Genomic DNA, 23,661 nt, shown 5'->3' on the forward strand with positions numbered 1-23,661 from the left:
GTGTTGAGATTTTGTACCAGAGTATTCCTCGGACCTTTCACATTCATTTTACGATCTCGGAAGCACAGAGGGATTTGGTTTTGCTGCTAGCTCGGGATTCCTCCAGCTGCAGGGCATCATTGATTGCACCTATGTGACCATCAAGGTACTCAGTGACTGGCCAGTGAGATCCATCAACAGGTAGGGCTTCCTCTCCTTTAATGTGCAACTGATCTGTGACTTCAACAAGTGAATAATGCATGAGACAGGCGACTATGCCAAAGTGAGATGGAGACTGAGTGAGTAGTGAATTAGGTTCACATGGTAAGTTCTAGTAAGTCTTTTTCAGCTTAACTATAGATTAAGAATCAAGATCTGATATAGTACCAACCTTCAAGTAAGTTAGGCTAGCTTGTTAAATAGTGAACTGCATGAAGACACAGATATCTGTCAATCACCTGAAAGCAGTTGCCTCAAGTGGGATTAATTACTGTAGCAGGAAGCTAAACCAGCTAGTGACTCATCAGGGGGTCGATAAAAAAGACAGGCTTTTCAAATGTCATGATCAGTAAGGGGCACATGAAGAGACAGGCGACTACGCCGGAGTGAGATGGAGACCAAGTCAGTAGTGAATTCAGTGCATGGGAGAAAGAGGTGTGGTATACATCGGAATTATTCTAGGTTAATTAAGAGAGTAATTAAATTAAGTTAACTAAATAACATAAGTAACAATAGCAGGACAGGTGTTGTATTGCAGCTGTGGAATTTGGGAACTTTTGGATACCAAGGCAATCCATGACAAACATCTGCAGAAAGTGTAAGCAGCTAGAGGAGATCCGGATCAGGATTATTGATCTGGAAGCCAAACTGCAGACACTGCACAACTTAAGAGAGGGGGAGAAATACCTGGACACTTTGTTCCAGAGATAGTCACGCCTCTTAGAATAGGGTTGTCTGTTTTGGTCAGTGGTCAGGGACAAGAGGCTGTGACCATGAGTGAGGCAGGTAAAGGGACCAAGCAGGCAGTAGTGGAGAAGCCCTAGCCTTTGCAATTGTCAAGCAGGTTTGAAGTGATCACAACCTGTGTGAATGAAAGTGAGGCCTGCAAGGTGGATGAATAAGCAGGCCATGGTACAGGAAGCCATTCAAGGGGGGGAGCAAATAGGGATGTAATGATAATAAGGCACAGTATAGTGAGGGGGATTGACATTGATCTCTGCAGCAAAGAGCAAGAGTCCAGAAGGCTGTGTTGCCTGCCTGGTGCTTGGGTTTGGGACATCAGCTCAGGGTTGGAGAGGAACTTGCAGTAGGAGGGGAGGATCCAATCCTCATGGTCCATGTAGGTATCAACGACATAGGCAGGACAAGGAAGGGGTTCTGCATAGTCAGTCTGAGGAGCAAGGTACCAAATTAAGAAGCAGTACTTTAAAAGGTAATAAAAAAACTCTGGATTATTACATGAGCCACGTGCAAATTGGCATAAGGCAAATAAGATAGAAAGATTAATGCATGGCTCAAAGACTGGTGTGGCAGAAGTGGGTTCCGGTTCATGGGGCACTGGCACCAGTAATGGGAAAAGTCAGGGCAGTTTACACTGAACTGCGCTGGGATGAGAGTTCTTGTGAATCGCATAACTAGGGAAGTAACGAGGGCTTTAAACTAAACAAGTGGGGTGAGGGATCAAGTTGGGTAGATGTAGCAAATTGAGGGGTGGATTCAAGGCAGGAGACCAAGATAGTAATATGGAAAATGAGGGTCACAGAATAGCAGGAAGGGACAGAGAGATAAAACCTATCTCAAAGCATATTCCAATAGTCAAGACTTGATGTTACAAAGATAACAAAAAGACAAAACTTAAGGCACTGTATCTGAATGCACATAGCATTCATAACAAAGTAAATTAATTGACGTTGTGAATTAAAGAAAAGGGGAGACGATGGCTTAGGGGTATTGTCACTGGACTGGTAATCCAGAGACCCAGGGTAATGCGAAGCCCGCCATGACAGATGGTGGAATTTGAATTCAATAAATATCTGGAATTAAAAGTCTAATGATGACCATGAAACCATTGTTGTAAAAACCAATCTGGTTCACTAATGCCCTATTAGGAAAGAAATCTGTCGTCCTTACCTAGTCTGGCCTGCATGTGGCTCCAGACCCACAGCAATGTGGTTGGTTCTTAAATACCCTCTGAAATGGCCTAACAAGCCACTCAGTTGTAACAAACTGCTACAAAGCCACAAAAAAGGAATGAAACCAGACGGACCACCCGGCATCGACCTAGGCACCAGAAACAACACCGGCAATCGCAGCCCTGCCAACCCTCCTTACTAACATCTGGGGGCTAGTGCCAAAATTGGGAGAGCTGTCTCACAGACTTGCCAAGCAACATCCTGACATAGTCATCCTCACGGAATCATACATTACACTCAGAAGGTGATGGTGGTATCCCAGACATCCCCGGGTATGTTCTGTCCCACCGGTAGGACAGACCCAGCGGAGGTGGCGGCACAATGGTATACAGTTGGGAGGGAGTCCTCAACATCGACTCCTGACCCCATGAAGTGTCATGGCATCAAGTCAAACATGGGAAAGGAAACCCCCTGCTGATCACCACATACTGAACACCAACTGGAGGAAGCACTGAGGGTGGCAAGGGTGCAGAATGTATTCTGGGTGGGGGACTTCAATGTCCATCACCAAGAGTGGCTCATTGCACCACTATTGGCCGAGTCCTAAATGATATAGCTGCAAGACTGGGTCTGCAGCAGGTGGTGAGGGAACTAACAAGTGGGAAAAACATACTTGACCTCATCCTCACCAACCTGCCGGCGACAGATGCATCTGTCCTGACAGTATCGATAGGAGTGACAACCGCACAGTCGTTGTGGAGATGAAGTCCCGCCCCCACATTGAGGATATCCTCCATCGTGTTGTGTGGCACTGCCGATGTACTAAATGGGATAGGTTTTGAACAGATCTAGCAACTCAAGACTGGGCATCCATGAGGCGCTGTGTGCCATCAGCAGCAGCAGAATTGTACTCAAACACAATCTGTAACCTCGTGGCCTGGCATATCCCCCACTCTACCATTACCACTCAGCCAGGGGATCAATCCTGGTTCAATGAAGAGTTCAGAAGGGCATGCCAGGAGCAACACCAGGCATACATAAAAATGAGGTATCTCTTGGTGAACTTGGTGAAACTATAACACAGGAAGAACTACTTGTGTTCCAAATAGCATAAGCAGCAAGTGATAGACAGAGCTAAGCAATCGCACAACCAACAGATCAGATCTCGGCTCTGTAGTCTTGCCACATCCAGTTGTGAATGGTGGCAGACAATTAAACAACTAAGTGGAGGAGGAGGCTCAACAAATATCCCCATCCTCAATGATGGAGGAGCCCATCACATCAGTACAAAAGATAAGGCTGAAGCATTCACAACAATCTTCAGCCAGAAGTGCTGAGTGGATGATCCATCTCGGCCTCCTCCAGAGGTCCCCAGCATCACAGATGCCAGTCTTCAGCCAATTCGATTCACTCCAAGTGATATCAAGAAACAGCTAGATACTGCAAAGGCTATGGGCCCTCACAATATTCCGGCAATAGTACTGAAGACTTGTGCTCCAGAACGTGCCGCGCCCCTAGCCAAGCTGTTCCAGTACAGCTACAACATTGGCATTTACCCGGCTATGTGCAAAATTGCCCAGGTGTGTCCTGTGCACAAAAAGCAGGACAAATCCAACCTGGCCAATTATCATCCTATCAGTCTACTCTCAATCATCAGTAAATTAATGGAAGGAGTCATCAACTTTGCGATCAAGTGGCACTTGCTTAGCAATAACCTGCTCACTGACACCTAGTTTGGGTTCCGCCAGGGCCATTCAGCTCCTGACCTCATTACAGCCTTGGTTCAAACACGGACAAAAGAGCTGAACTCCCAAGGTGAGATGAGAGTTACTGCTCTTGACATCAAGTCAGCATTTGACCGAGTGTGGCATCAAGGAGCCCTAGCAAAACTGGAGTCAATGGGAATCATGGGGAAAACTCTCCGCTGGTTGGAGTCATACCTAGCACAAAGGAAGATGGTTGTGGCTGTTGGAGGGCGGTCATCTCAGCTCCAGGACATCACTGCAGGAGTTCCTCAGGGTAGTCTCCTCGGCCCAACCATCTTCAGCTGCTTCATCAATGACCCTCCTTCCATCATAAGGTCAGAAGTGGGGACGTTCGCTAATGACTGCATAATGTTCAGCACCATTCATGACTCCTCAGATTCTGAAGCAGTCCATGTCCAAATGCAGCAAGACCTGGGCAACATCCAGGCTTGAGCTGACAAGTGGCAAATAACATTCGCGCCTCACAAGTGCCAAGCAATGACCATCTCCAACAAGAGAGAATCCAACCATCGCCCCTTGATGTTCAATGGCATTACTATCATTGAATCTCCCACTATCAACATCCTGGGGGTTACCATTGACCAGAAACTGAACTGGACTAGCCACATAAATACTGTGGCTACAAGAGCGGGTCAGAAGCTAGGAATCATGTGACGAGTAACTCACCTCCTGACTCCCCAAAGCCTGTCCACCATCTACAAGGCACAAGTCAGCAGTGTGATGGAATACTCTCCACTTGCCTAGATGAGTGCGGCACCCACAACACTCAAGAAGCTTGACACCATCCAGGACAAAGCAGCCCCCTTGATTGGCACCACATCCACAAACATTCATTCCCTCCACCACCGATGCACAGTAGCAGCAGTGTGTACCATCTAGAAGATGCACTGCAGGAATTCACCAAGGCTCCTTCAACAGCACCTTCCAAACCCACGACCACTACCATCTAAAGGGACAAGGGCAACAGATAGATGGGAACACTACCACCTAGAAGTTCCCCTCTAAGCCACTTACCATCCTTGGAAATATATCGCTGTTCCTTCACTGTCGCTAGGTCAAATTCCTGGAACTCCCTTCCTAACAGCACTGTGGTGTACCTACACCACATGGACTGCAGCAGTCCAAGAAGGCAAATCATCACCACCTTCTGAAGGGCAACTAGGAATGGGCAATAAATGCTAGCCCAGCGAGTGAAGCCCACATCCCATGAATGAGTTTAAAAAAATAAATAAATAAATATGATCTGATAGCCATTACAGACACATAGCTGCAGGATGACAAGGATTAGATCCTGAATATTGAGGAGTATATGAAATTCAAGAAGAATAGGAAGCTAGGTAAAGGTGGAGGGGTAGCACTGTTGACCAATTATGGCATTGGTGCAATAGTTAAAGATGGCCTTGGTTCAGGAGATTAGATTGTAGAAACGGGTTGGGTGGAGTTGAGGGATATTAGGGGAAACATGTCACTAGTGGGAGTGGTCTATAGGCCTCGTAACAGTCCACAATGTAGGACAAAGGATACAAGAAGAAATATTGGGGGCTTGTGACAAATGGATGGCAATAATCATGGGTGATTTTAATCTACATATAAGCTGGAAAAATCAGATTGGCAGTAGTAGGCTAGATGGAGAGTTCATAGAATGCTTTTGAGTTAGTTTCTTCGAGCAGCACATTCTGGAACCAACCAGAGAGCAGGTTATATTAGACTTGGTATTGTGTAATGTGACAGGATTAATTAAGAACCTCAGAGTGAAGGCACCCCTAGGTAGCAGTGACCACGCTATGATTGAATTTTACATCCAGATTGAAAAGGTGAAGATTGAGTCTAAGACTAGTATTTTAAACTTAAATAAGGGCAACTGTGTGGGCATGAAAGCTGAGCTAGCTGAAGTGAACTGGGATACTAAGCTAGGGGTTAGATCAATAGAGAGCAGTGACAGACATTTGAGAGGATATTTCCGAATACTCAGAATAAGTATATTCCTACTATAAAGAAAAATTCTAAGGGGAGGACCCACCACTGTGGTTAACTAAAGATGTTAAGGAAAGCTTCAAACTTAGGGAAAAAGCATATAACTCTGCAAAGATGAGTGGCGGGACAGATGATTGGACAGGACATAAAGAACATCAGAGAATGACTAAAAGGTTAATCAGGAGAAAGAAATTAGAGTATGAGAGGAAGCTAGCTAGAAATGTAAAAATGGATAGCAAGAGTTTCTACAGGTATTTCAAAAGGAAAAGAGTAAGCAAGTGTGTTGGTCCTCTATAGAGGGACAAAGGGGAGTTAATAGTAAATAATAAGGAAATGGCAGATGTTGCTTCTGTCTTCACTACAGAGGATATAAAAATTCCAGTAATAGCTGTAAATCAGGAGGTAGAAAGGAGAGGGGAACTTGGTGAAAGTACAGTCAGTAGGAAACAGTACTGAGCAAACTGATGGAGCTGAGGGGTAACAAATCTTCGGGTCCTGATGGACTTCATGCTAGGGTCTTAAAAGGGGTGGCTAATGAGGAAGTCGCTGTGCTAGTGTTAATTTTCCAAAATTCACTAGATTCTGGAAAGGTTCCACCAGACTGGAAAGTAGCAAATATAACCCCTCTATTCAAGAAGGGAGGGAGGCAGAAAACAGGAAACTATAACTTGACATCTATTATGGAGAAGGTGTTAGAGTTGATAACTAAGGAGGTTATAGCTAGGCACTTAGAGAAACTCAAGGTAATCCAGAAGAGTCAGCATGGTTTTGTGAAAGGGAAATGATGTTTAACCAATTTATTGGAGTTCTTTGACTTGCGGTCAAAGGAGAGCCTGTAGATGTGCTGTACTTGGATTGCCAGAAGGCATTTGATAAGGTGCCACATCAAAGGTTATAGCAAAAAACAAAAAATAAAAGCACATGGTGAAGTGGGTATCTTATTAGCATGGATAGATGATTGGCTGGCTGGCAGAAAACAGAGTATGCATAAATGAGACTTTTTCTGATTGGCAGGGTGTGATGAGTGGAGGCCACAGGGGTCTGTGCTGGGGCCTCAATTTTTTGCAAATTGTTGTGAAGAGGACAAGAAAAGGTTACAGAATTGAACAGAAAAGTATGGATGTTATGCTCCAGTTATACAGGGCATTGGTGAGGCCTCATCTCAATATTAAGTGCAGCTTTGGTCTCCTTGTTTAAGGAAGGGTGTAAATGAGTTAGAGGTAGTTCAGAGGTTTAACTAGATACCTGGAATGAGTGGGTTGTCTCATGAGGAAAGGTTGGACAGACTGGGTTTGTTTCCACTGGAGTTTAGAAGAGTGAGGAGTGACTTGATTGAAGTATATAAGATCCTGAATATCATAGACAAGGTGGACGTAGAAAGGATGTTTCATCATGTGGGTGAGTCCAGAACTATGGGGCACTGTTTTAAAATTAGGGGCTGTCCTTTTAGGACAGAGATGAGGAATTGTTTTTTCTTTCAGAGGGTTGTGCGACTTTGGAACTCTCTGCCTCAGGAGGTGGTGGGAGCAAGGCCATTGAATATTTTTATGGCAGTGGTAGATAGATTCTCATATAAAAGCAAAATACTGCAGATGTTGGAAATCCAAAATAAAAACAGGAAATGCTGGAGAAACCCAGCAAGTCTGACAGCATCTGTGGAGGGAGAAATAGGGCCAACGTTTCGAATCCGTATGAATCTTCTTCAAAGCAGGCTCACCAATGCCCTGTATAACCAAAGAAGCAGGCTTTGAAGAAGGGTCATACAGACTTGAAATGTTGGCCCTGTTTCTGTCTCCACTGCTGGGCTTTTCCAGCGTTTTCTGTAGATAGATTCTTGTTGGGCAAGGGAATCAAAGGTTATCGGGGGTAGATGGGAATGTAGAATTTGAAACACAACAGATCAGCCATGATCTTATTAATGGCAGAGCGGGCTTGAGGGGGCGAATAGTCTGCTTCTGCTCCTCTTTCATATGTTCCTCCATGTGTGCACTCGCTTTCCTGGCAGCTCCATTGACTTCTTCAATGTCTGCTAATCCACAATGCCTCAGATCTCCAATCCAACTCCAAGAAGTGTGTGGGGTCAAGAGTTATCCCTTGAAGACGTGGCTGCTCACCCTTCTACAAGATCCCAAAACAGAGGCACATAGAGTGATACAAAATTGTTCACTTTGACAGGGAGGATAAAAAAGCAGGGTATTACTTAATGGAGCATGGCTGCAGAATTCCAAGGTGCAGAAGGATCTAGGTGTTCTAGTGCATAAGTCACAAAAAGTTAGTATGCAGGTACAGCAAGTAAATAAGTGAACCAATGCCACCTTCTCAGTAGGACAACCATTGAGCAGGCCATTGGATTTTGAATAAGATGGCTTTTGGTACCTGGACTGCTGTGATGGTGCCCTTCAATATCCTCCTACAAGGGCTTCAGTCATTGAGGTTGTATGCAGCACCCTCCATAATATGGCCCTCCAGAGCGGTGTAGACCTTGTGGATGGTGAGGCCTTGGAAGAAGACAGCTCATCAGGTGAAGAGAAGTGGCATGAGGTGAGAGAGGGGGAGGAGGTGGAGGTGCAGGGAGATGATGCTGAACAGAGAGGTGCCCCGGCTGCACCATGAGATGGTGGGCTCACGGCTCAGAAGAGAAGGGCTCGTGATAATGCCATGAATGTCAGGGATCTCCTGATCAGGAACATTGACCCAAGCTGGGGGGCATGACATCGAAGGGAGTCTGAGCTACCTGTGCTAACACAGGCATAAAGCACAGGCTAGAGCACCTAATCTCTTACCACCAACAAAGGAAGCACATCTGCCCAGAGACCTTATCCTTACCATGGAGGGTCTAGTTATCTCTTTCACCACCTCATACTCCTTTTCCTGTCACGGCAGCAATAAAATCTCAGATGTGTGACTTAAAAGTGTTATCAATTATACAGTCCAAATATAGAAAACTGGCAGACAGAGACACTTAGTGCTCCACATGACACAGTGGCCTCCTCCTATCACCTTCCAGGAAAAGAACCTCCCTCGTCTCCCTCACAGCCTCCAACATTAAACCCAGGTCATCATCAATGAAGTGAGTTTCCGGGTTTCCTATGACATCATGCTTCCCTCTGGTGCTGGGGTGGCTTTGACACAATCAGCAGATTTCTCCCTTAGGTCAACAGCAGCCTCAGTGATGACTGCTGTGAGAAGTCTAAATTAGTCCCACACTTCATTTGACCCACTTCCTTTCCCACCCCTATTGGCTTTAGTGGGACAAGAAATGAGTCTCCACATCAATTAATTACTCATTCTCTTGAAAATCTTATAACTTTAATTGGTTTCCTACCAGAGTTGTGTTTCTAACACTAAACATACCTGGCTCCAGTTTTTCACCTCCGTGGTGAAAATTCAGCCCTTGGTGTGGACTTGGGTGGGCCGTAAAGCTCCTTCCTTTACAATCTAACATCCTGGGGGTTACTATTGACCAGAAACTGGAAACACCACCACCTGTAAGTTCCCCTCCAAGCCACTCACCATCCTGACTTGGAAATGCATCGTCATTCCTTCACTGTTGCTGGGTCAAAATCCTGGAACTCCCTTCCTAACAGCACTGTGGGTGTACCTACACCACATGGACTGCAGCGGTTCAAGAAGGCAGCTCACCACCACCTTCTCAAGGGCAATTAGGGATGGGCAATAAATGCCTGTCCAGCCAGCGACACCCACGTCCCGTAAATGAATTAAAAAAAGCTCTAACATGCTTCACAGCCAATTAAATGCTTCTCTGGCACACCGCTGTCCCACAAACAGCAACGAGACAATTGACCAGCAAATCTGTTTTAGTGGGTCTGGTCATATAAATTGTTGCTCCCTTTGAATTTTGGCGTTCTTGTATCTGTCCTGATGAATGCAAGACGAAAAGCTTTGAAAACATGTCTTTTTTTTTCAGCAATAACCGTGCTCTGTACTACTAAGCGACTATTGATTGATAAATATCAGTTAGGGCATTGGGAGGACTTGCTGTTTGCCTTCATGGGATCTTTTATATCCACCTGGGAGGGAAGGCGGGTTAAACATCTCAGTTTAACCTTTCATCTGAAAAGCAGCATTCCCTTCAGTTCTGCACTGAATTGTCAACCTAGATTATGGGCTCATATCTAGAATGGGCCATGAATCCACAACCTTCTGACATGAGATGAGAGTGTTACCACCCAAACAGCTCTGATGCTTAGCAGAAACTTAAAGAAGCAGAATTTATAAATGTTTGGGTAAAAAAATGAGATTACAGGAAAAGGGTTGAAAAATGGGAGCAATTGAATTGTAGAAGTTTAAAGCACCGAAGAGAGTCAATGTCTATGCCATCTTTTGCCTAGGGCAATCCAAAACTAATCCCACTGCCTCGCACACTCCTAATCGCCCTGTACCTTTCATTGTTTCAAAAGTCTGCCTATCCTTCCCTTGAACAATGCAGTAGTCCCTGATTCAATTATTCCCAGAAGGAATGCCACTCTTAAAAATATCAAGGAATTATAAAAAGTTCTAAAATGCTGCCTGATTGCACTGGTTGATGGGAGATCTTGAGCCAGATTTTTGTCCTCAGTTGGGGAACTGTGATTGGGCTAGTTTCTGACATGACAGTCCAGACATCTAAAAGTCAGCCACTTACCCCATATTTTGGTTTCCTGGTGTCAGTTGCACGCTGGAGTCAGGGCCCCCACCTCCCAATGCAGGCCCTAGGTGAAAACAGGGGTGGGTGGGTAGTGAAGCAGGCCTGCCTCCATTTATTGGCACATCATCCCAGTCCTGTATATGGTTGTTAGGCCCTCCACCCCTCAACCCTCAATCAGCCACCCACCATGCCCCCTCCATGCCTTCTCATATCCTTCATGCTTCCTCCATGCCCATTATATTCCCATGCCCCTTCATATCCCATCCATAACCCATGCCCCCTCCACCCCATGTCCTTTCCATGTCCCTTCCATGCTCCCATACATCTGCCAGACCCACTGTTCCAGTATCTACGATGCACAGAACCAATGAACCACTAGCAAATCTGGCAAGTCTTTGAAATGCTCCTGAAAATGACACAATAAGCAAAGATGCTTTGAAAATGTCCTTTGAAAAAAACTACTCATCTCACAACCACATAAAAATGTCAATCACCACACTGTTCATAGTATCAATGACAAAAGCTTTAATCCTCTGAACATCTCTTAATCTTGTCCAAATAAACAGACATTGAAAAACCACATCGAAGAAAGATCAACTTATTACAACCTCATAAAGCTGTCAATTAAACAAAGTTAGCAACCTGCCCCCCACTTCAAACTGTGGAAACATACGCCTGTTGAGCTAAGACCATTAGCTATTCTTGGACCTCAGCCAAGCCATCTAGAAATACAGATATCTGGCCATCCATTCAAACTGCTTCTGTTGATACCATGGCTTCTATTGACCTCTCTTACTCAACAGTGGACAGCAAAACTGGAGATGTTGCAAATATTATCTGCACCAGCCTGGAAGGAACCAGATGCAAAAAGGTCCATGGTCATCTTCACAGCCACAGGCATTTTTGTCCTGCCCTGAGTTTGCAGTTGTGGGTGCAATAGGTGGAAGATTTCAGTGAGGCCCTCCTTAGTATAGCCTCCCTAGTAAAACAGGCATTTTACATACGGTTCCCTGCTGAGATTAGGAGGGGAGGTACTCCCTGAACAACCTAGGCTGAAATAGCCTTCCGAGAGCCATTCACCCCTCCTCCTCCTCCCCTCTTGTCAAGCAGCTTGAACTCCTCTGTGTTACCTCTGGTCATTATCCCTTTCATGTGGCAGACCAAGGAGCATACAAACCACTGTAATCATGTCTGGGAGCAAGTGATCTGAGCAGAAACATTGAAGACCATTGAAGTGTTGAGTCCATCAACACTTTCCACAAGACTCACAGTAAACTTCACCAACTTTAAATGACAGTACAGTCCTCTAAACACTTCTACAAACTCAGCGGCAAGCAGTCAAAATCAGTCAACAACTAACCTTGAAAGTAGTTGTTGATGATGATTCCTTTACATAGAGCTGATGGAGGGTCCTTCCTGCTGCTTGAACATGTGTTTACCTGCACAAAGGCATTAGCTGGAATGTTAATGTTGAAAATGGCACCTAGAGCATCAAGCCAGTGTTACGAGCTGAATGATGTCTCAATCCTTTTACTCTGTTTCCAGAGCACATTCCCTCAGCCCATGCAGTGCAGCCAGTACCACAAGTGTGTGTATACCCCATGGATGCCATTTTGAAATTGAAACAGCATTCTTAGCACCAAAAATACCATGTAGCTGAATTTTGCAGTATGGGCTATTTCTGCCATATGTTTTCATTGAAACATGTAAGATCCTGAGGGTACTTGACAGGGTGGATGCTGAAAGGCTGAGAGAGAGACTAGAATTAGGAGGCACAGTTTAAAAGGAGGGGGGAACACCCATTTAAGGCAGGGGTGAGAAGATTTTTTTTTTCTCTGGGGGCTGGGAATCTTTGGAACCCAGAGAGCTGTGGAGTCAGGGTCAATGAATATCTTTGATCCAGAGGTAGATAGATTCTTGACTAACAAATCTGGAGGTTAATGGATGTTTTTAAAATTATGAACCGTTTTGATAAGATGAATAGGGAAAGAATTTTTTTGATAGGATATTCAGGCAGTCATTAATGAAAGTGATGGGGGTCTCCCTCATTGGCTATAAAGCTGGAGAGAGCCCCATGTCCCCTCTTTTAGGGAAGGCCCGCTGGATTAAGTGCCACTCAGACACTTAACTGGACAGTGTCAGGCCTTCCCTGGGATAAAGTTACCACAGGCGTGGAGGTCCCACCAATCAAGAACTGCCGATCAATCAGAGACCGGCAGTTCTGTTGAACGGCACCAGGGAGGTGGTGGCTACTGCCGGTACAACACCCACCTGAAGCTTTGGATTGTCACAAGTGAGTAATAGCAGGAAGGGATTGCAGGGAGAGGGTCATGGGGGCGGGAGGGTGGCAGCAAGAACAAGGGGGTGGCTCTCAGCAAAACCCACCCGCAACAAGTGCAGAGGACCTGCAAACTAGAATTAGTCACTGCTGGTAAAGTTCTTTTGGGTGTCGCCCGTTTATGAAAGGCATTGTATAAGTGGCTTAACTGCATCAGCCATATCAACATTGTGGCTATAAGAACAGGTAGAAGCTGGGTACTCTGCAAAAAATAGTTCACCCGTTAACCCTTCAAAGCCTCTCCACCTTCTCACAAGGTTCAAGCCAGGAGTGTTATGGACAACTCACTACTCCATTGTATGGATTCAACTACAAGAATTCAAGAATCTCAATGCCATTCATGCATCCTGTTGTTGGAGTCAATATTCATCCTTGATATCACCAATGCATTATGGCTGCAGTGTATACGATGTACAGGATGCACTGCAGCAACTTACCAATTTTACTTCAGCAACACATCCAACTCCCATACATCTAACACTGAGAACAAGAGAAGTAATAAAATGGGAATACCTACCTCCAAGTTTCCCTCCAAATCATGCAACACTTTGACTTGGAATGTGTTCTTTCACCTGCACTGTCAAAATCCAGGGGTTTCCTACCTGACATGATAGTGGGACCAGATGTCATAGCACTCGACTGAAAAGAAGAATATTTGAGGAACATCATCTGGGCATTGAAATCAATCTCTGAGGATGTGCAGTAATGTACAGCTGTGACTATAGGGTCCAGAAACTTCATTTGCTGTAACATCAGGACTTTCTCTATAAATCATTGAAGGCATTATTTGAGTGCATGGCAGCTTCATTGGAGTCCACAAAAGTTTCCACCTCAGTAACAGCACAGGACTGGGTGGGTGTCTCCTTCTTCATGATAGTGCACAGTGTAATGGCTTCAGATCCTGATAGCTGTCTTTCAGGGCTTTCAGAGATGGTTGCTGTGACTAGGCCAACCCTTCTGCTGACCAGCAACAGCACAGATCCAAAGCTCAATGGAATGGTGATGGTTGGTGGTAAAAACAAAAAGCTAAAAGCTACTGCGGATGCTGGAAATCCAAAACAAAATAAAAACAGAATTACCTGGAAAAACTCAGCAAGTCTGGCAGCATCGGCGGAGAAGAAATCAGTCAACGTTTCGAGCCCTCATGGCCCTTCGGCAGAACTGCAGCATAGTTTCATCAAGGGAGAAATATAAATTGGTTTAAGGTGGGTGGGGGGGGGGGGGGCAGGGGGGGGGAAGAGACACATTGAGGGTGTGGTGTGAGCAGATAATCAAAAGATGTCAGAGACAAAAGGGTCAAAGAGGTGTTGAAGGTGGTGGTCTTTGTCTGAGAAAAGTGCTAATTAAGACTGGAAAACAGGATATTTAAAGTACAGCTCTAGTGGGGGTGGGGTGGAAAGACTAAAGGTTTTAGTTTTAGATTTAAAAATAATGGAAATAGGTGGGGAAAGAAGAATCTATAAATTATTGAAAAAAAAAAAGCGGGTGGGGGGGGGAAAAGAAACGGGGTGGGGATGGGGTGAGGGGGAGTTTAAGATCTAAAGTTGTTGAATTCAATATTCAGCCCAGAGGGCTGTAAAGTGCCTAGTCGGAAGATGAGGTGCTGTTCCTCCAGTTTGCGTTGGGCTTCACTGGAACAATGCAGCAAGCCAAGGACAGACATGTTGGCAAGAGAACAGGGTGGAGTGTTAAAATGGCAAGCGACAGGGAGGTTTGGGTCTTTCTTGCGGACAGACCGCAGGTGTTCCGCAAAACGGTCGCCCAGTTTGCGTTTGGTCTCTCCAATGTAGAGGAGACCGCATTGGGAGCAACGAATGCAGTAGACTAAGTTAGGGGAAATGCAAGTGAAATGCTGCTTCACTTGAAAGGAGTGTTTGGGCCCTTGGACGGTGAGAAGAGAGGAAGTGAAGGCCCTCAACCGTGTCCGGCCCATATCCCGCGCATCCTCCCTCACGCCTTCTCCTCCTTCCCAGAAACATGATAGGGTCCCCCTTGTCCTCACTTATCACCCCACCAGCCTCCGCATTCAAAGGATCATCCTCCGCCATTTCCGCCAACTCCAGCATGATGCCACCACCAAACACATCTTCCCTTCACCCCCCTTGACGGCATTCCGTAGGGATCGTTCCCTCCGGGACACCCTGGTCCACTCCTCCATCACCCCCTACTCCTCAACCCCCACTTATGGCACCTCCCCATGCCCACGCAGAAGATGCAACACCTGCTCCTTCACTTCCTCTCTCCTCACCGTCCAAGGGCCCAAACACTCCTTTCAAGTGAAGCAGCATTTCACTTGCATTTCCCCTAACTTAGTCTACTGCATTCGTTGCTCCCAATGCGGTCTCCTCTACATTGGAGAGACCAAACGCAAACTGGGCGACCGTTTTGCGGAACACCTGCGGTCTGTCCGCAAGAAAGACCCAAACCTCCCTGTCGCTTGCCATTTTAACACTCCACCCTGTTCTCTTGCCAACATGTCTGTCCTTGGCTTGCTGCATTGTTCCAGTGAAGCCCAACGCAAACTGGAGGAACAGCACCTCATCTTCCGACTAGGCACTTTACAGCCCTCTGGGCTGAATATTGAATTCAACAACTTTAGATCTTAAACTCCCCCTCACCCCATCCCCACCCCGTTTCTTTCCCCCCCCCACCCGCTTTTTTTTTCAATAATTTATATAGATTCTTCTTTTCCCACCTATTTCCATTATTTTTAAATCTAGAACTAAAACCTTTAGTCTTTCCACCCCACCCCGACTAGAGCTGTACTTTAAATATCCTGTTTTCCATTCTTAATTAGCACTTTTCTCAGACAAAGACCACCACCTTCAACACCTCTTTGACCCTTTTGTCTCTGACATCTTTTGATTATCTGCTCACACCACACCCTCAATGTGTCTCTTCCCCCACCCCCCCCGCCACCCACCTTAAACCAATTTATATTTCTCCCTTGTTGAAACTATGCTGCAGTTCTGCCTAAGGGCCATGAGGGCTCGAAATGTTGACTGATTTCTTCTCCGCCGATGCTGCCATGGTTGGTGGTGACCTGTCTAAGGCTGCCATTTCTCAAGTCAGCAGCCTCCAACCAATCTCCTCAGAGCACCATTTAAGTCACGTATAGGCAACACTAGGCACCCCAGACACAATTGTCAGAGATGCAATCAATAACAAGTTCATTCATGTAACCAGCCATCAAGTCAGGAGAACCACCTCAGTCCCAAGAGTTCTTTTGTACTTTAGGAACAGCCAAATATTTCTCAGAATATTTACTCTTTAGTAGGAGAAACACTAGGTTAGAAGAAAGAAGGGTATATCATAATCCAGGGGAAGCATGGTGTGAGGAAAGAGTCGGTTGATTTATGGTGACCTTTGAGCTTGTTTTATTAACGGAGATCATGCACTTGCACAGAATTATACAAAAGTTACAATTTGGAACCAGGTTATTTGACCCAACCCGTCATACCAGTGTTTATCCTTTACATGAACTGCAGTCCGTGCTCCTTTGTGCATATTTCCATATCCCTTTATTGCCCTTTCCTTCAACAACCTATCTAATCTATTCTTAACTATTGACATCGGGCCAGGTTTTCAAAGCTGGGTGAGGAACCGGACACCTGGATGAATTCTAGGTCCCAACCGTGTACCTCAACTGTGTTGCTCTCATGACACTATTTTTAAATGTAAATGCCCCAACTGGACAGGAAATGATCTTGGTGCACAATTAATGGCGCCGAGCATCTCTGGGAAGCGGGGCTGCCTGCCTGGCACCAGCAGCAGAGGCAGGCGACAGCCATGTTAGGAACTGTTGAATAGAGCAGGCAGCTCCTTAGAAGGCCAAGAAGAAACACAGAGTGTTTCCACATAAAGTGGTCATACAGGCAAAGTAAAGGTACAGCACTGGACTTGCCACAAACTGGCCCATCAAACTTCAGTTTTCCACAAATAGAAATAAACTTTCTGATGTCCCTGCAAGGGAACCTGACAGGTGGGCATTAAAAGACACCAGGCTCTGGGGTGTTCACTGATATGGACTTTGAAAATCCTGCCCTCACCCTTCCTGATGCATTAACAAGTTCCTAAAGGAGCTGCATGGGCCTTTAATTGGAGGCAAGTGGGTTTCCCACTCCCTCCTGAAAATTTCAAATGGTCCCAGAGGATTCTGGATTCTGAGATGACATCCAGGATCATGGTGAAATTGAGCTGGCATTTGAAAATCCAGCCTTTAGTCTCTGAGTCAATCACTTGCTCGGCTATATTCCAGTCTCTATATCAAAAAGGTTCCTCCTGCTCTCTGTCCTAATTATTTTAAAATTTATTCTTATATCTATGCCCCCCCAATCACGTTCTGTTTCTATTTTGTATGTCCCATCTGTTAAAAGATTTAAATACCTTTATCAAATCGCCCTTTAATCTCCTCTGCTCTAAAGAAATCAGTTCCATTACATCATGACATGTTAATCATAATGATTATAGTCGTACAGGAAAGGGTGCATTTATATCATGCTGACTTATTCAATCAGATAATTAAGACTTACATGACCATGTTCTAGGATGGATTGAAGGATTTATCATTTATGTGAAGGTGGGGCAGGAGTAATGGTAATTGTGACAAAGGTAGACAGTTAAGAACACTTCATTGATAAATGAGTTCTGATGCTTCTTGTAGCTGCATTAATATAGCACATTTAACATAGATAAAACATCTCAAGGTGCTTCACAGAGATGTAATCAGAAATAAATCAGTGCTGATGTTATTGGTTGGAAATATTAGGTGAGGTGTCTAAAAACCTTGGTCAAATATTGGGTTAGGGAGGATCCAAAAGAAGAACCCAAAAGGACATGAGAGAAATTGAGAGGCAGAGGGATTTTGGGAGGAAATTCCATGGAGTGGGCCTAAGGTTCTGGAGGCTTCGCCCCCAATGGTGGACAAAACAGAAGATGGGAGGCACAAGAAACCAGATTCAGTGGTGCCAAGAATTCAGGGGGGAAGGGTTGAAGGGCTGGACGGGGGTAACAGAGCTAGGGAGGGTCAAAGCCATGAAAGGATTTAAACTGGAGGATGATCATTTTAAATAAGCTGTTGGGCGATTGGGAGAAAATATAGGTCAGTGAGGACAGGTGTGCTGGGTGAGTGGAATGTGGCATCAGATTGTAGATGGGCAGTGGAGCTCTGAATGAGATAAAGTTTATGAAGGGTGGCCAATGGGAGGCCAGCCAGGAAAGCAATCGAGTCTGGGGAGAGGGTTTTGAGCAATCAATGGGCTGAAGTAAAGGTAGATGAAAGCAGCATTACTGAAATGTAAGTGTGCAGTCTTTATGATGGTGATGATATGGGGCTAGAAAGTCAGCTCTGTTGAATAGCTGTCTGTGAATTGTGAATAGTCTAATTGAGTCTGAGACAGAGGGAGGATCTTGGCGATTGAGGTCAGGAAATCTGGAAGAATGGGTTTCCATCAGGTACTCGCCTAACTTGGCTGGGGGAGATGGCAAGCAGGGTCCATGAATATCAGCTGGAGAGTTTATATGGAATGAGAGGTTTACAGAGACAGGAGGACCTTGAATTCAGAAAAGGGAGGACAAGAAGAGTCAAGATGGGGATTGAAATCAATGAGGATGAGTTCAGTGCAGAGGAGGGAAAATATCTTGGTAGAGGAACTCAGGGTTGGACTTGGGGGTGTGGGGGGGTTGGTGGTTGTGAGCGTAGGGTGACTGGAATCGATAGAGACTTACAGGAGGTGACAATGTGAAGTGCCAGAGGAGGAAGTTCCAAAAGAGTGTGGTAGAGACCAGAGGCTTGGTGACAAGGGCCAGGCAAAGGAGAGATTAGCCAGCCAGTGAGGCTTCAGTAAGGAGTAACGTGTCACTGTCTATAAGTCAGGTTTCAGTCAAAGCCATGATGTCAGTGCAATTTTGCCAATAAGGTTCTGGATTGCAAAGGCCTTGTCCACAAGTGACATTCTGGAGGACAGTGACTGATCCTCTGAAAAAAGAGTCAAGGGGGTAAAGGTGGGTGGTGTGAGTGACATGGGAAAAAGGTTATTACCCATTGGGTTCACTGGCCAGGAATGGAGCAAGAGAATAGGAAGGTAGAGGAGTAGTAATGAGTGGGTGTAGGGAATGGACTGGTGGCAGGGAATGTGAGCAAGCATCGAAGAAGCATAAAATGAAAGTGGCAAGAGGAAGCAAAGGAGATAGGAGAGAAGGGCACAATAGGGGTTTAGAGAGAAATAAAGGAAAATAAAAATAATAGGCTTGGGTCCAGCGCAGTGTGCAGCTGTCTTCCTCTTGCTAACTTTTTATGACCCCGATTTTAATTCTGCAACATGCTGGGTGGTCCAATTTCATGCAAGAAAGCCGGAAGTAAGTGCAGAATGTATGTCAGTGGCTTTCTAATTCAACCATTTCATTATAATTTTACTTCCCAGTTTCCCATCCAATTAACAGTTGTGCTATGGACTCTCACAACACAATTCCAACTCCAGTATTTAAAGGGACACTCCAAACATGCAAGTTTAAGGAATCTAACATTGGGAAGTGGCGAAGTGGAGTCCACATGGGTAAAGGCCATACCTTGTTTCTGTTATGCCTCCCTGGGTGTGTTGCTGTGGTTTGTGAGGAATCAGAGGGAAAGTTCCCTACCAACAGAAGTAAAGTGACTGCAGCAGAGACCAACAAGGTGTTTCAACCTCCTTCCAGTTCCAAAAAAGTCATATTGAACTCAAAACGTTAACCTTATTTCTCTCTCCACAGATGCTGCCAGACCTGCTGAGTTTTTCCAGCATTTTCTGCTTTTATTCCAAGAAGTTGTGATTGGAAATGCCAGAGAAGGACAGCAGCAGGAGTATGGTGCCACCCTCCTGGATTCTATGCAGGAGTGCTTAATGGCCTAAGTAGGATGAGAATGGTGAGTACTGTGGCACATTCAACTACATCCTTCTCTGCTCATCACCTCACCTTCTCATCTCCTTATTATCCTACTCAAGAACATCCTTTGCAGGTACACCCATCCTTTTCTGCCAATGGACTTCCTTATGTCTCCATCTAATCATCATCACTTCCATTCGCCCTATTCCTTATGCAATTTCATGCCTCCCCCTCAAATCTACTCTCATTAAATGCACTCCATCCATCAGATGAAGACGTACCTATACTCAATCATATGTTTCTTCTTTTCCTCCTTGCAGGAGAAGAGTGCACAGAACTCCAGGGAGAGGGAGAGATTTGAGGTGGTCAAACATCTCGCAACTGACAAATATGGAATAGAAGGCACTGGAGGTGAGCAGAGCTTCAGTGCCCCTGGCCATTGAAAATGGGGAGATGGGCAGTTCCCAGCTAGCTGATGACACAAGTAAATAAAAGCCACCCACATGCCATTTGATACTCAGTCATGTTGACTTGATTTCAACAGCAAGTGAAGGGTGATTATCTTCATCGATGATAACTTAGAAAATCTTCTTACCTTGTCAGGATCAATTCATAGAATCACAGAATTGTTACAGTGCAGAAGGAAGCCATTTGGCCCATCATGTGTGCACTGTGCCTCTATGAATGAGCATTTCACTTGGTGCCATTCTCCTGCCTTCTCCTCGTAACCCTGCAGATAGTTTCTTTTCAAATATCATCTAATTCCCTCTTGAATGCCTCGATTGAACCTACCTCTACCACACACTCAGGCAGTGTATTCCAGACCCTAACCACTCACTGTGTGAAAAAGTTTTTTCTGATATTGTTTTCATGTCTTTTACCTCACAGGACTTCACGCAAGCAGCAATAGTTAGTGGAGGTCACTGACAACAATCCCTCAGAGGAGCTTAATTCCTTTGAGGGTGCAGTCACAGGACTCATACATACCATACATCAGTTCACATACTCATGCTTTGATAGGATCAGTAAATGGATTTTCACACTTCACAAGTGAACAAGAGTAGATGTTGGAGTCAGGAACAGCAGCTGAGTGCCCTCACAGGAGGACATAGCCCTCTCCTTGCTCTGCTCAGCTGGACATTGATGAAGAGGGATTTATTAAGTAGCAGCTGACAATGTGTGATGCACTGACATGACTTCGAAGTGAAATCACTACAGTAACATTTGCACCACACAAGTGCCAGGCAATGACCGTCTCCAATAGGAGACAATCTGACCAACTCCCCTCGACATTCAGCAAAATTACCATTGCTGAATCCCCAACTATCAGCATCCTGGGGGTTACCAATGACCAGAAATTTAACTTGATCAGCCATTGGTGGCTACAAGTTCAGGTCAGAGGCTAGGGTTTCTGTGGTAACTCACCTCCTGTCTCCCCATAGTCTATCCACCACGTACAAGGCACAAGTCAGGAGCATGGTGGAATACTTTCCACTTGCCTGCATGTGTGCAGCTCCAACAACACTCAAGAATTTCGACAACTTCCAGGACAAAGCAGTCTGCTTAATTGGCACTCCATCCACCACCTTCAATATCCACTCCCTCCATCATCAATGCACAGTGACAGCAGTGTGTACCATCTACAAGATGCGCTGAAGTAACATACCAAGGCGCCTTCAACACCTTCCAAACCCATGACCACTACCACCTAGAAGGACAAAGGCGGCCGACGCATGGGAGCATCACCACCTGCAAGTTCCCCTCCAAGCCACACACTATCCTGGCTTGGAGCTATATCACAGCTTTCACTGTCATTGGAACAAATTCCTGGAAATCCCTTCCTAACAGCACTGTGGGTGCACCTACACCAGATGGATTGCAGCGGTTCAAGAAGACAGCTCACCTGTAGCTTCTCAAGGGCAATCAGGGGTGGGCAACAAATATTGCCCTTGCCAATGATGCCAAAATCCCATGAAAGAATTTTTAAGAAATGCAGAGATTTGAGGAGCCGACCTCAAACATGAGGGGTGTGATGTCACAGACAATGGAGATGGTGTCTCCTTTCATGGATAGGCTGTCCACTGCTATGGACCATCAGACACTGGGTTCATGCATGCCAATTTAAATGGGTTGACAGATAACTTATAGTCTTAGCCTTACAGGGCTGCTCTGGCCTGCAGAGTGGTAGCAATGAAGTCCAGTCATGAGATAGATGATGGCAAAAGGGGTCATGGAAATGAACACTCCGCTCAAAACTCTTTGACTTCTCACCCACAGCCTAACTCTCAAATCAATAACCCCATGCTGCCTTGTGTTCCAATGACCAACTCTGTCCTTGCACAGGCAGAGGTGCAGCAGTCTTTCATGGGCCCCATGAACATCTCAGCAGGTCAGAGCAGGAATATGAACAGTCTGCCTCTACCTCTGCTGAAGCAACACAGATTGCACCACCTAGGAATAGCGGGAAAGGAAAAGTAAGGTGTTGTAGTTGCACAAGGGTATGCATGTGTGTGCCTGAGAAAATGTTATTTTGATATGTTTTTGTTCTTCTATTTAGCTCACATCAATGTTACTCTTCTTCACCACTTTTCTATCATGTCCATTATTGTGTGAACAAAGAACAAAGAACAAAGAAAAGTACAGCACAGGGACAGACCCTTCGGCTGTCCAAGCCTGCGCTGATCATATTGCCCATGAACTAAAACATTTTGCACTTCCGGGGTCCGTATCCCTCTATTCCCATCCTATTCATGTATTTGTCAAGCTGCTTCTTAAACACCACTATCGTACCTGCTTCCACCATCTCCTCTGGCAGCGAATTCCAGACACTCACTACCCTCTGCGTAAAAAACTTGCCCCGCACATCTCCTCTATAGTTTTCTCCTCTCACCTTAAATCTATGTCCCCTAGTAATTGACTCTTCCACCCTGGGGAAAAAGCTTCTGACTATCTACTCTGTCCATGCCACTCATAATTTTGTAAACTTCTATCAAGTCGCCCCTCAATCTCCGTCGCTCTAGTGAGAACAATCTGAGTTTCTCCAACCTCTCCTCATAGCTAATAACCTCCAGACCAGGCAGCATCCTGGTAAACCTCCTCTGCACCCTCTCCAATGCCTCCATATCCTTCTGGTAATGTGGTGACCAGAATTGCATGCAATATTCCAAGTGTGGCCTAACCAAGGTTCTACACAGCTGCAGCATGACTTCCCAGCTTTTATACTCAATACCCCTGTCGATGAAGGCAAGCATGCCATATGCCTTCCTGACTACCTTATCCACCTGCATTGCCACTTTCAGTGACCTGTGGACTTGTACACCCAGATCCCTCTGCCCGTCAATGCACTTAAGGGTTCTGCCATTTACTGTATAATTCCTGCCTGTATTAGACCTTCCAAAATGCATTACCTCACATTTGTCCAGATTAAACTCCATCTGCCATTTCTCCGCCTAAGTCTCCAACCGATCTATATCCCGTTGTATCCTTTGACAATCCTCTTCACTATCTGCAACTCCTTCAACTTCAGTGTCATCTGCAAACTTACTAATTAGCACAGTTACATTTTCCTCCAAATCATTTATGTATACTACAAACAGCAAAGGTCCCAGCACTGATCCCTGCGGAACTCCACTAGTCACAGCCCTCCATTCAGAAAAGCACTCTTCCACTGCTACCCTCTGTCTTCTATGACCAAGCCAATTCTGTATCCATCTTGCCAGCTCACCTCTGATCCCGTGCGACTTTACCTTCTGTACCAGTCTGCCATGAGGGACCTTGGTCAAAGGCCTTACTGAAATCAATGTAGATAACATCCACTGCCCTTCCATCGTCGATCATCTTTGTCACTTCCTCGAAAAACTCGATCAAGTTAGCGAGACACAACCTCCCCTTCACAAAACCATGCTGCCTCTCACTAATATGCCCATTTGCTTCCAAATGGTAGTAAATCCTGTCACGAAGAAT

Source organism: Cetorhinus maximus, chromosome 7 (assembly GCF_964194155.1).
Source record: "Cetorhinus maximus chromosome 7, sCetMax3.hap1.1, whole genome shotgun sequence".
Lineage (NCBI taxonomy): Eukaryota > Metazoa > Chordata > Chondrichthyes > Lamniformes > Cetorhinidae > Cetorhinus > Cetorhinus maximus.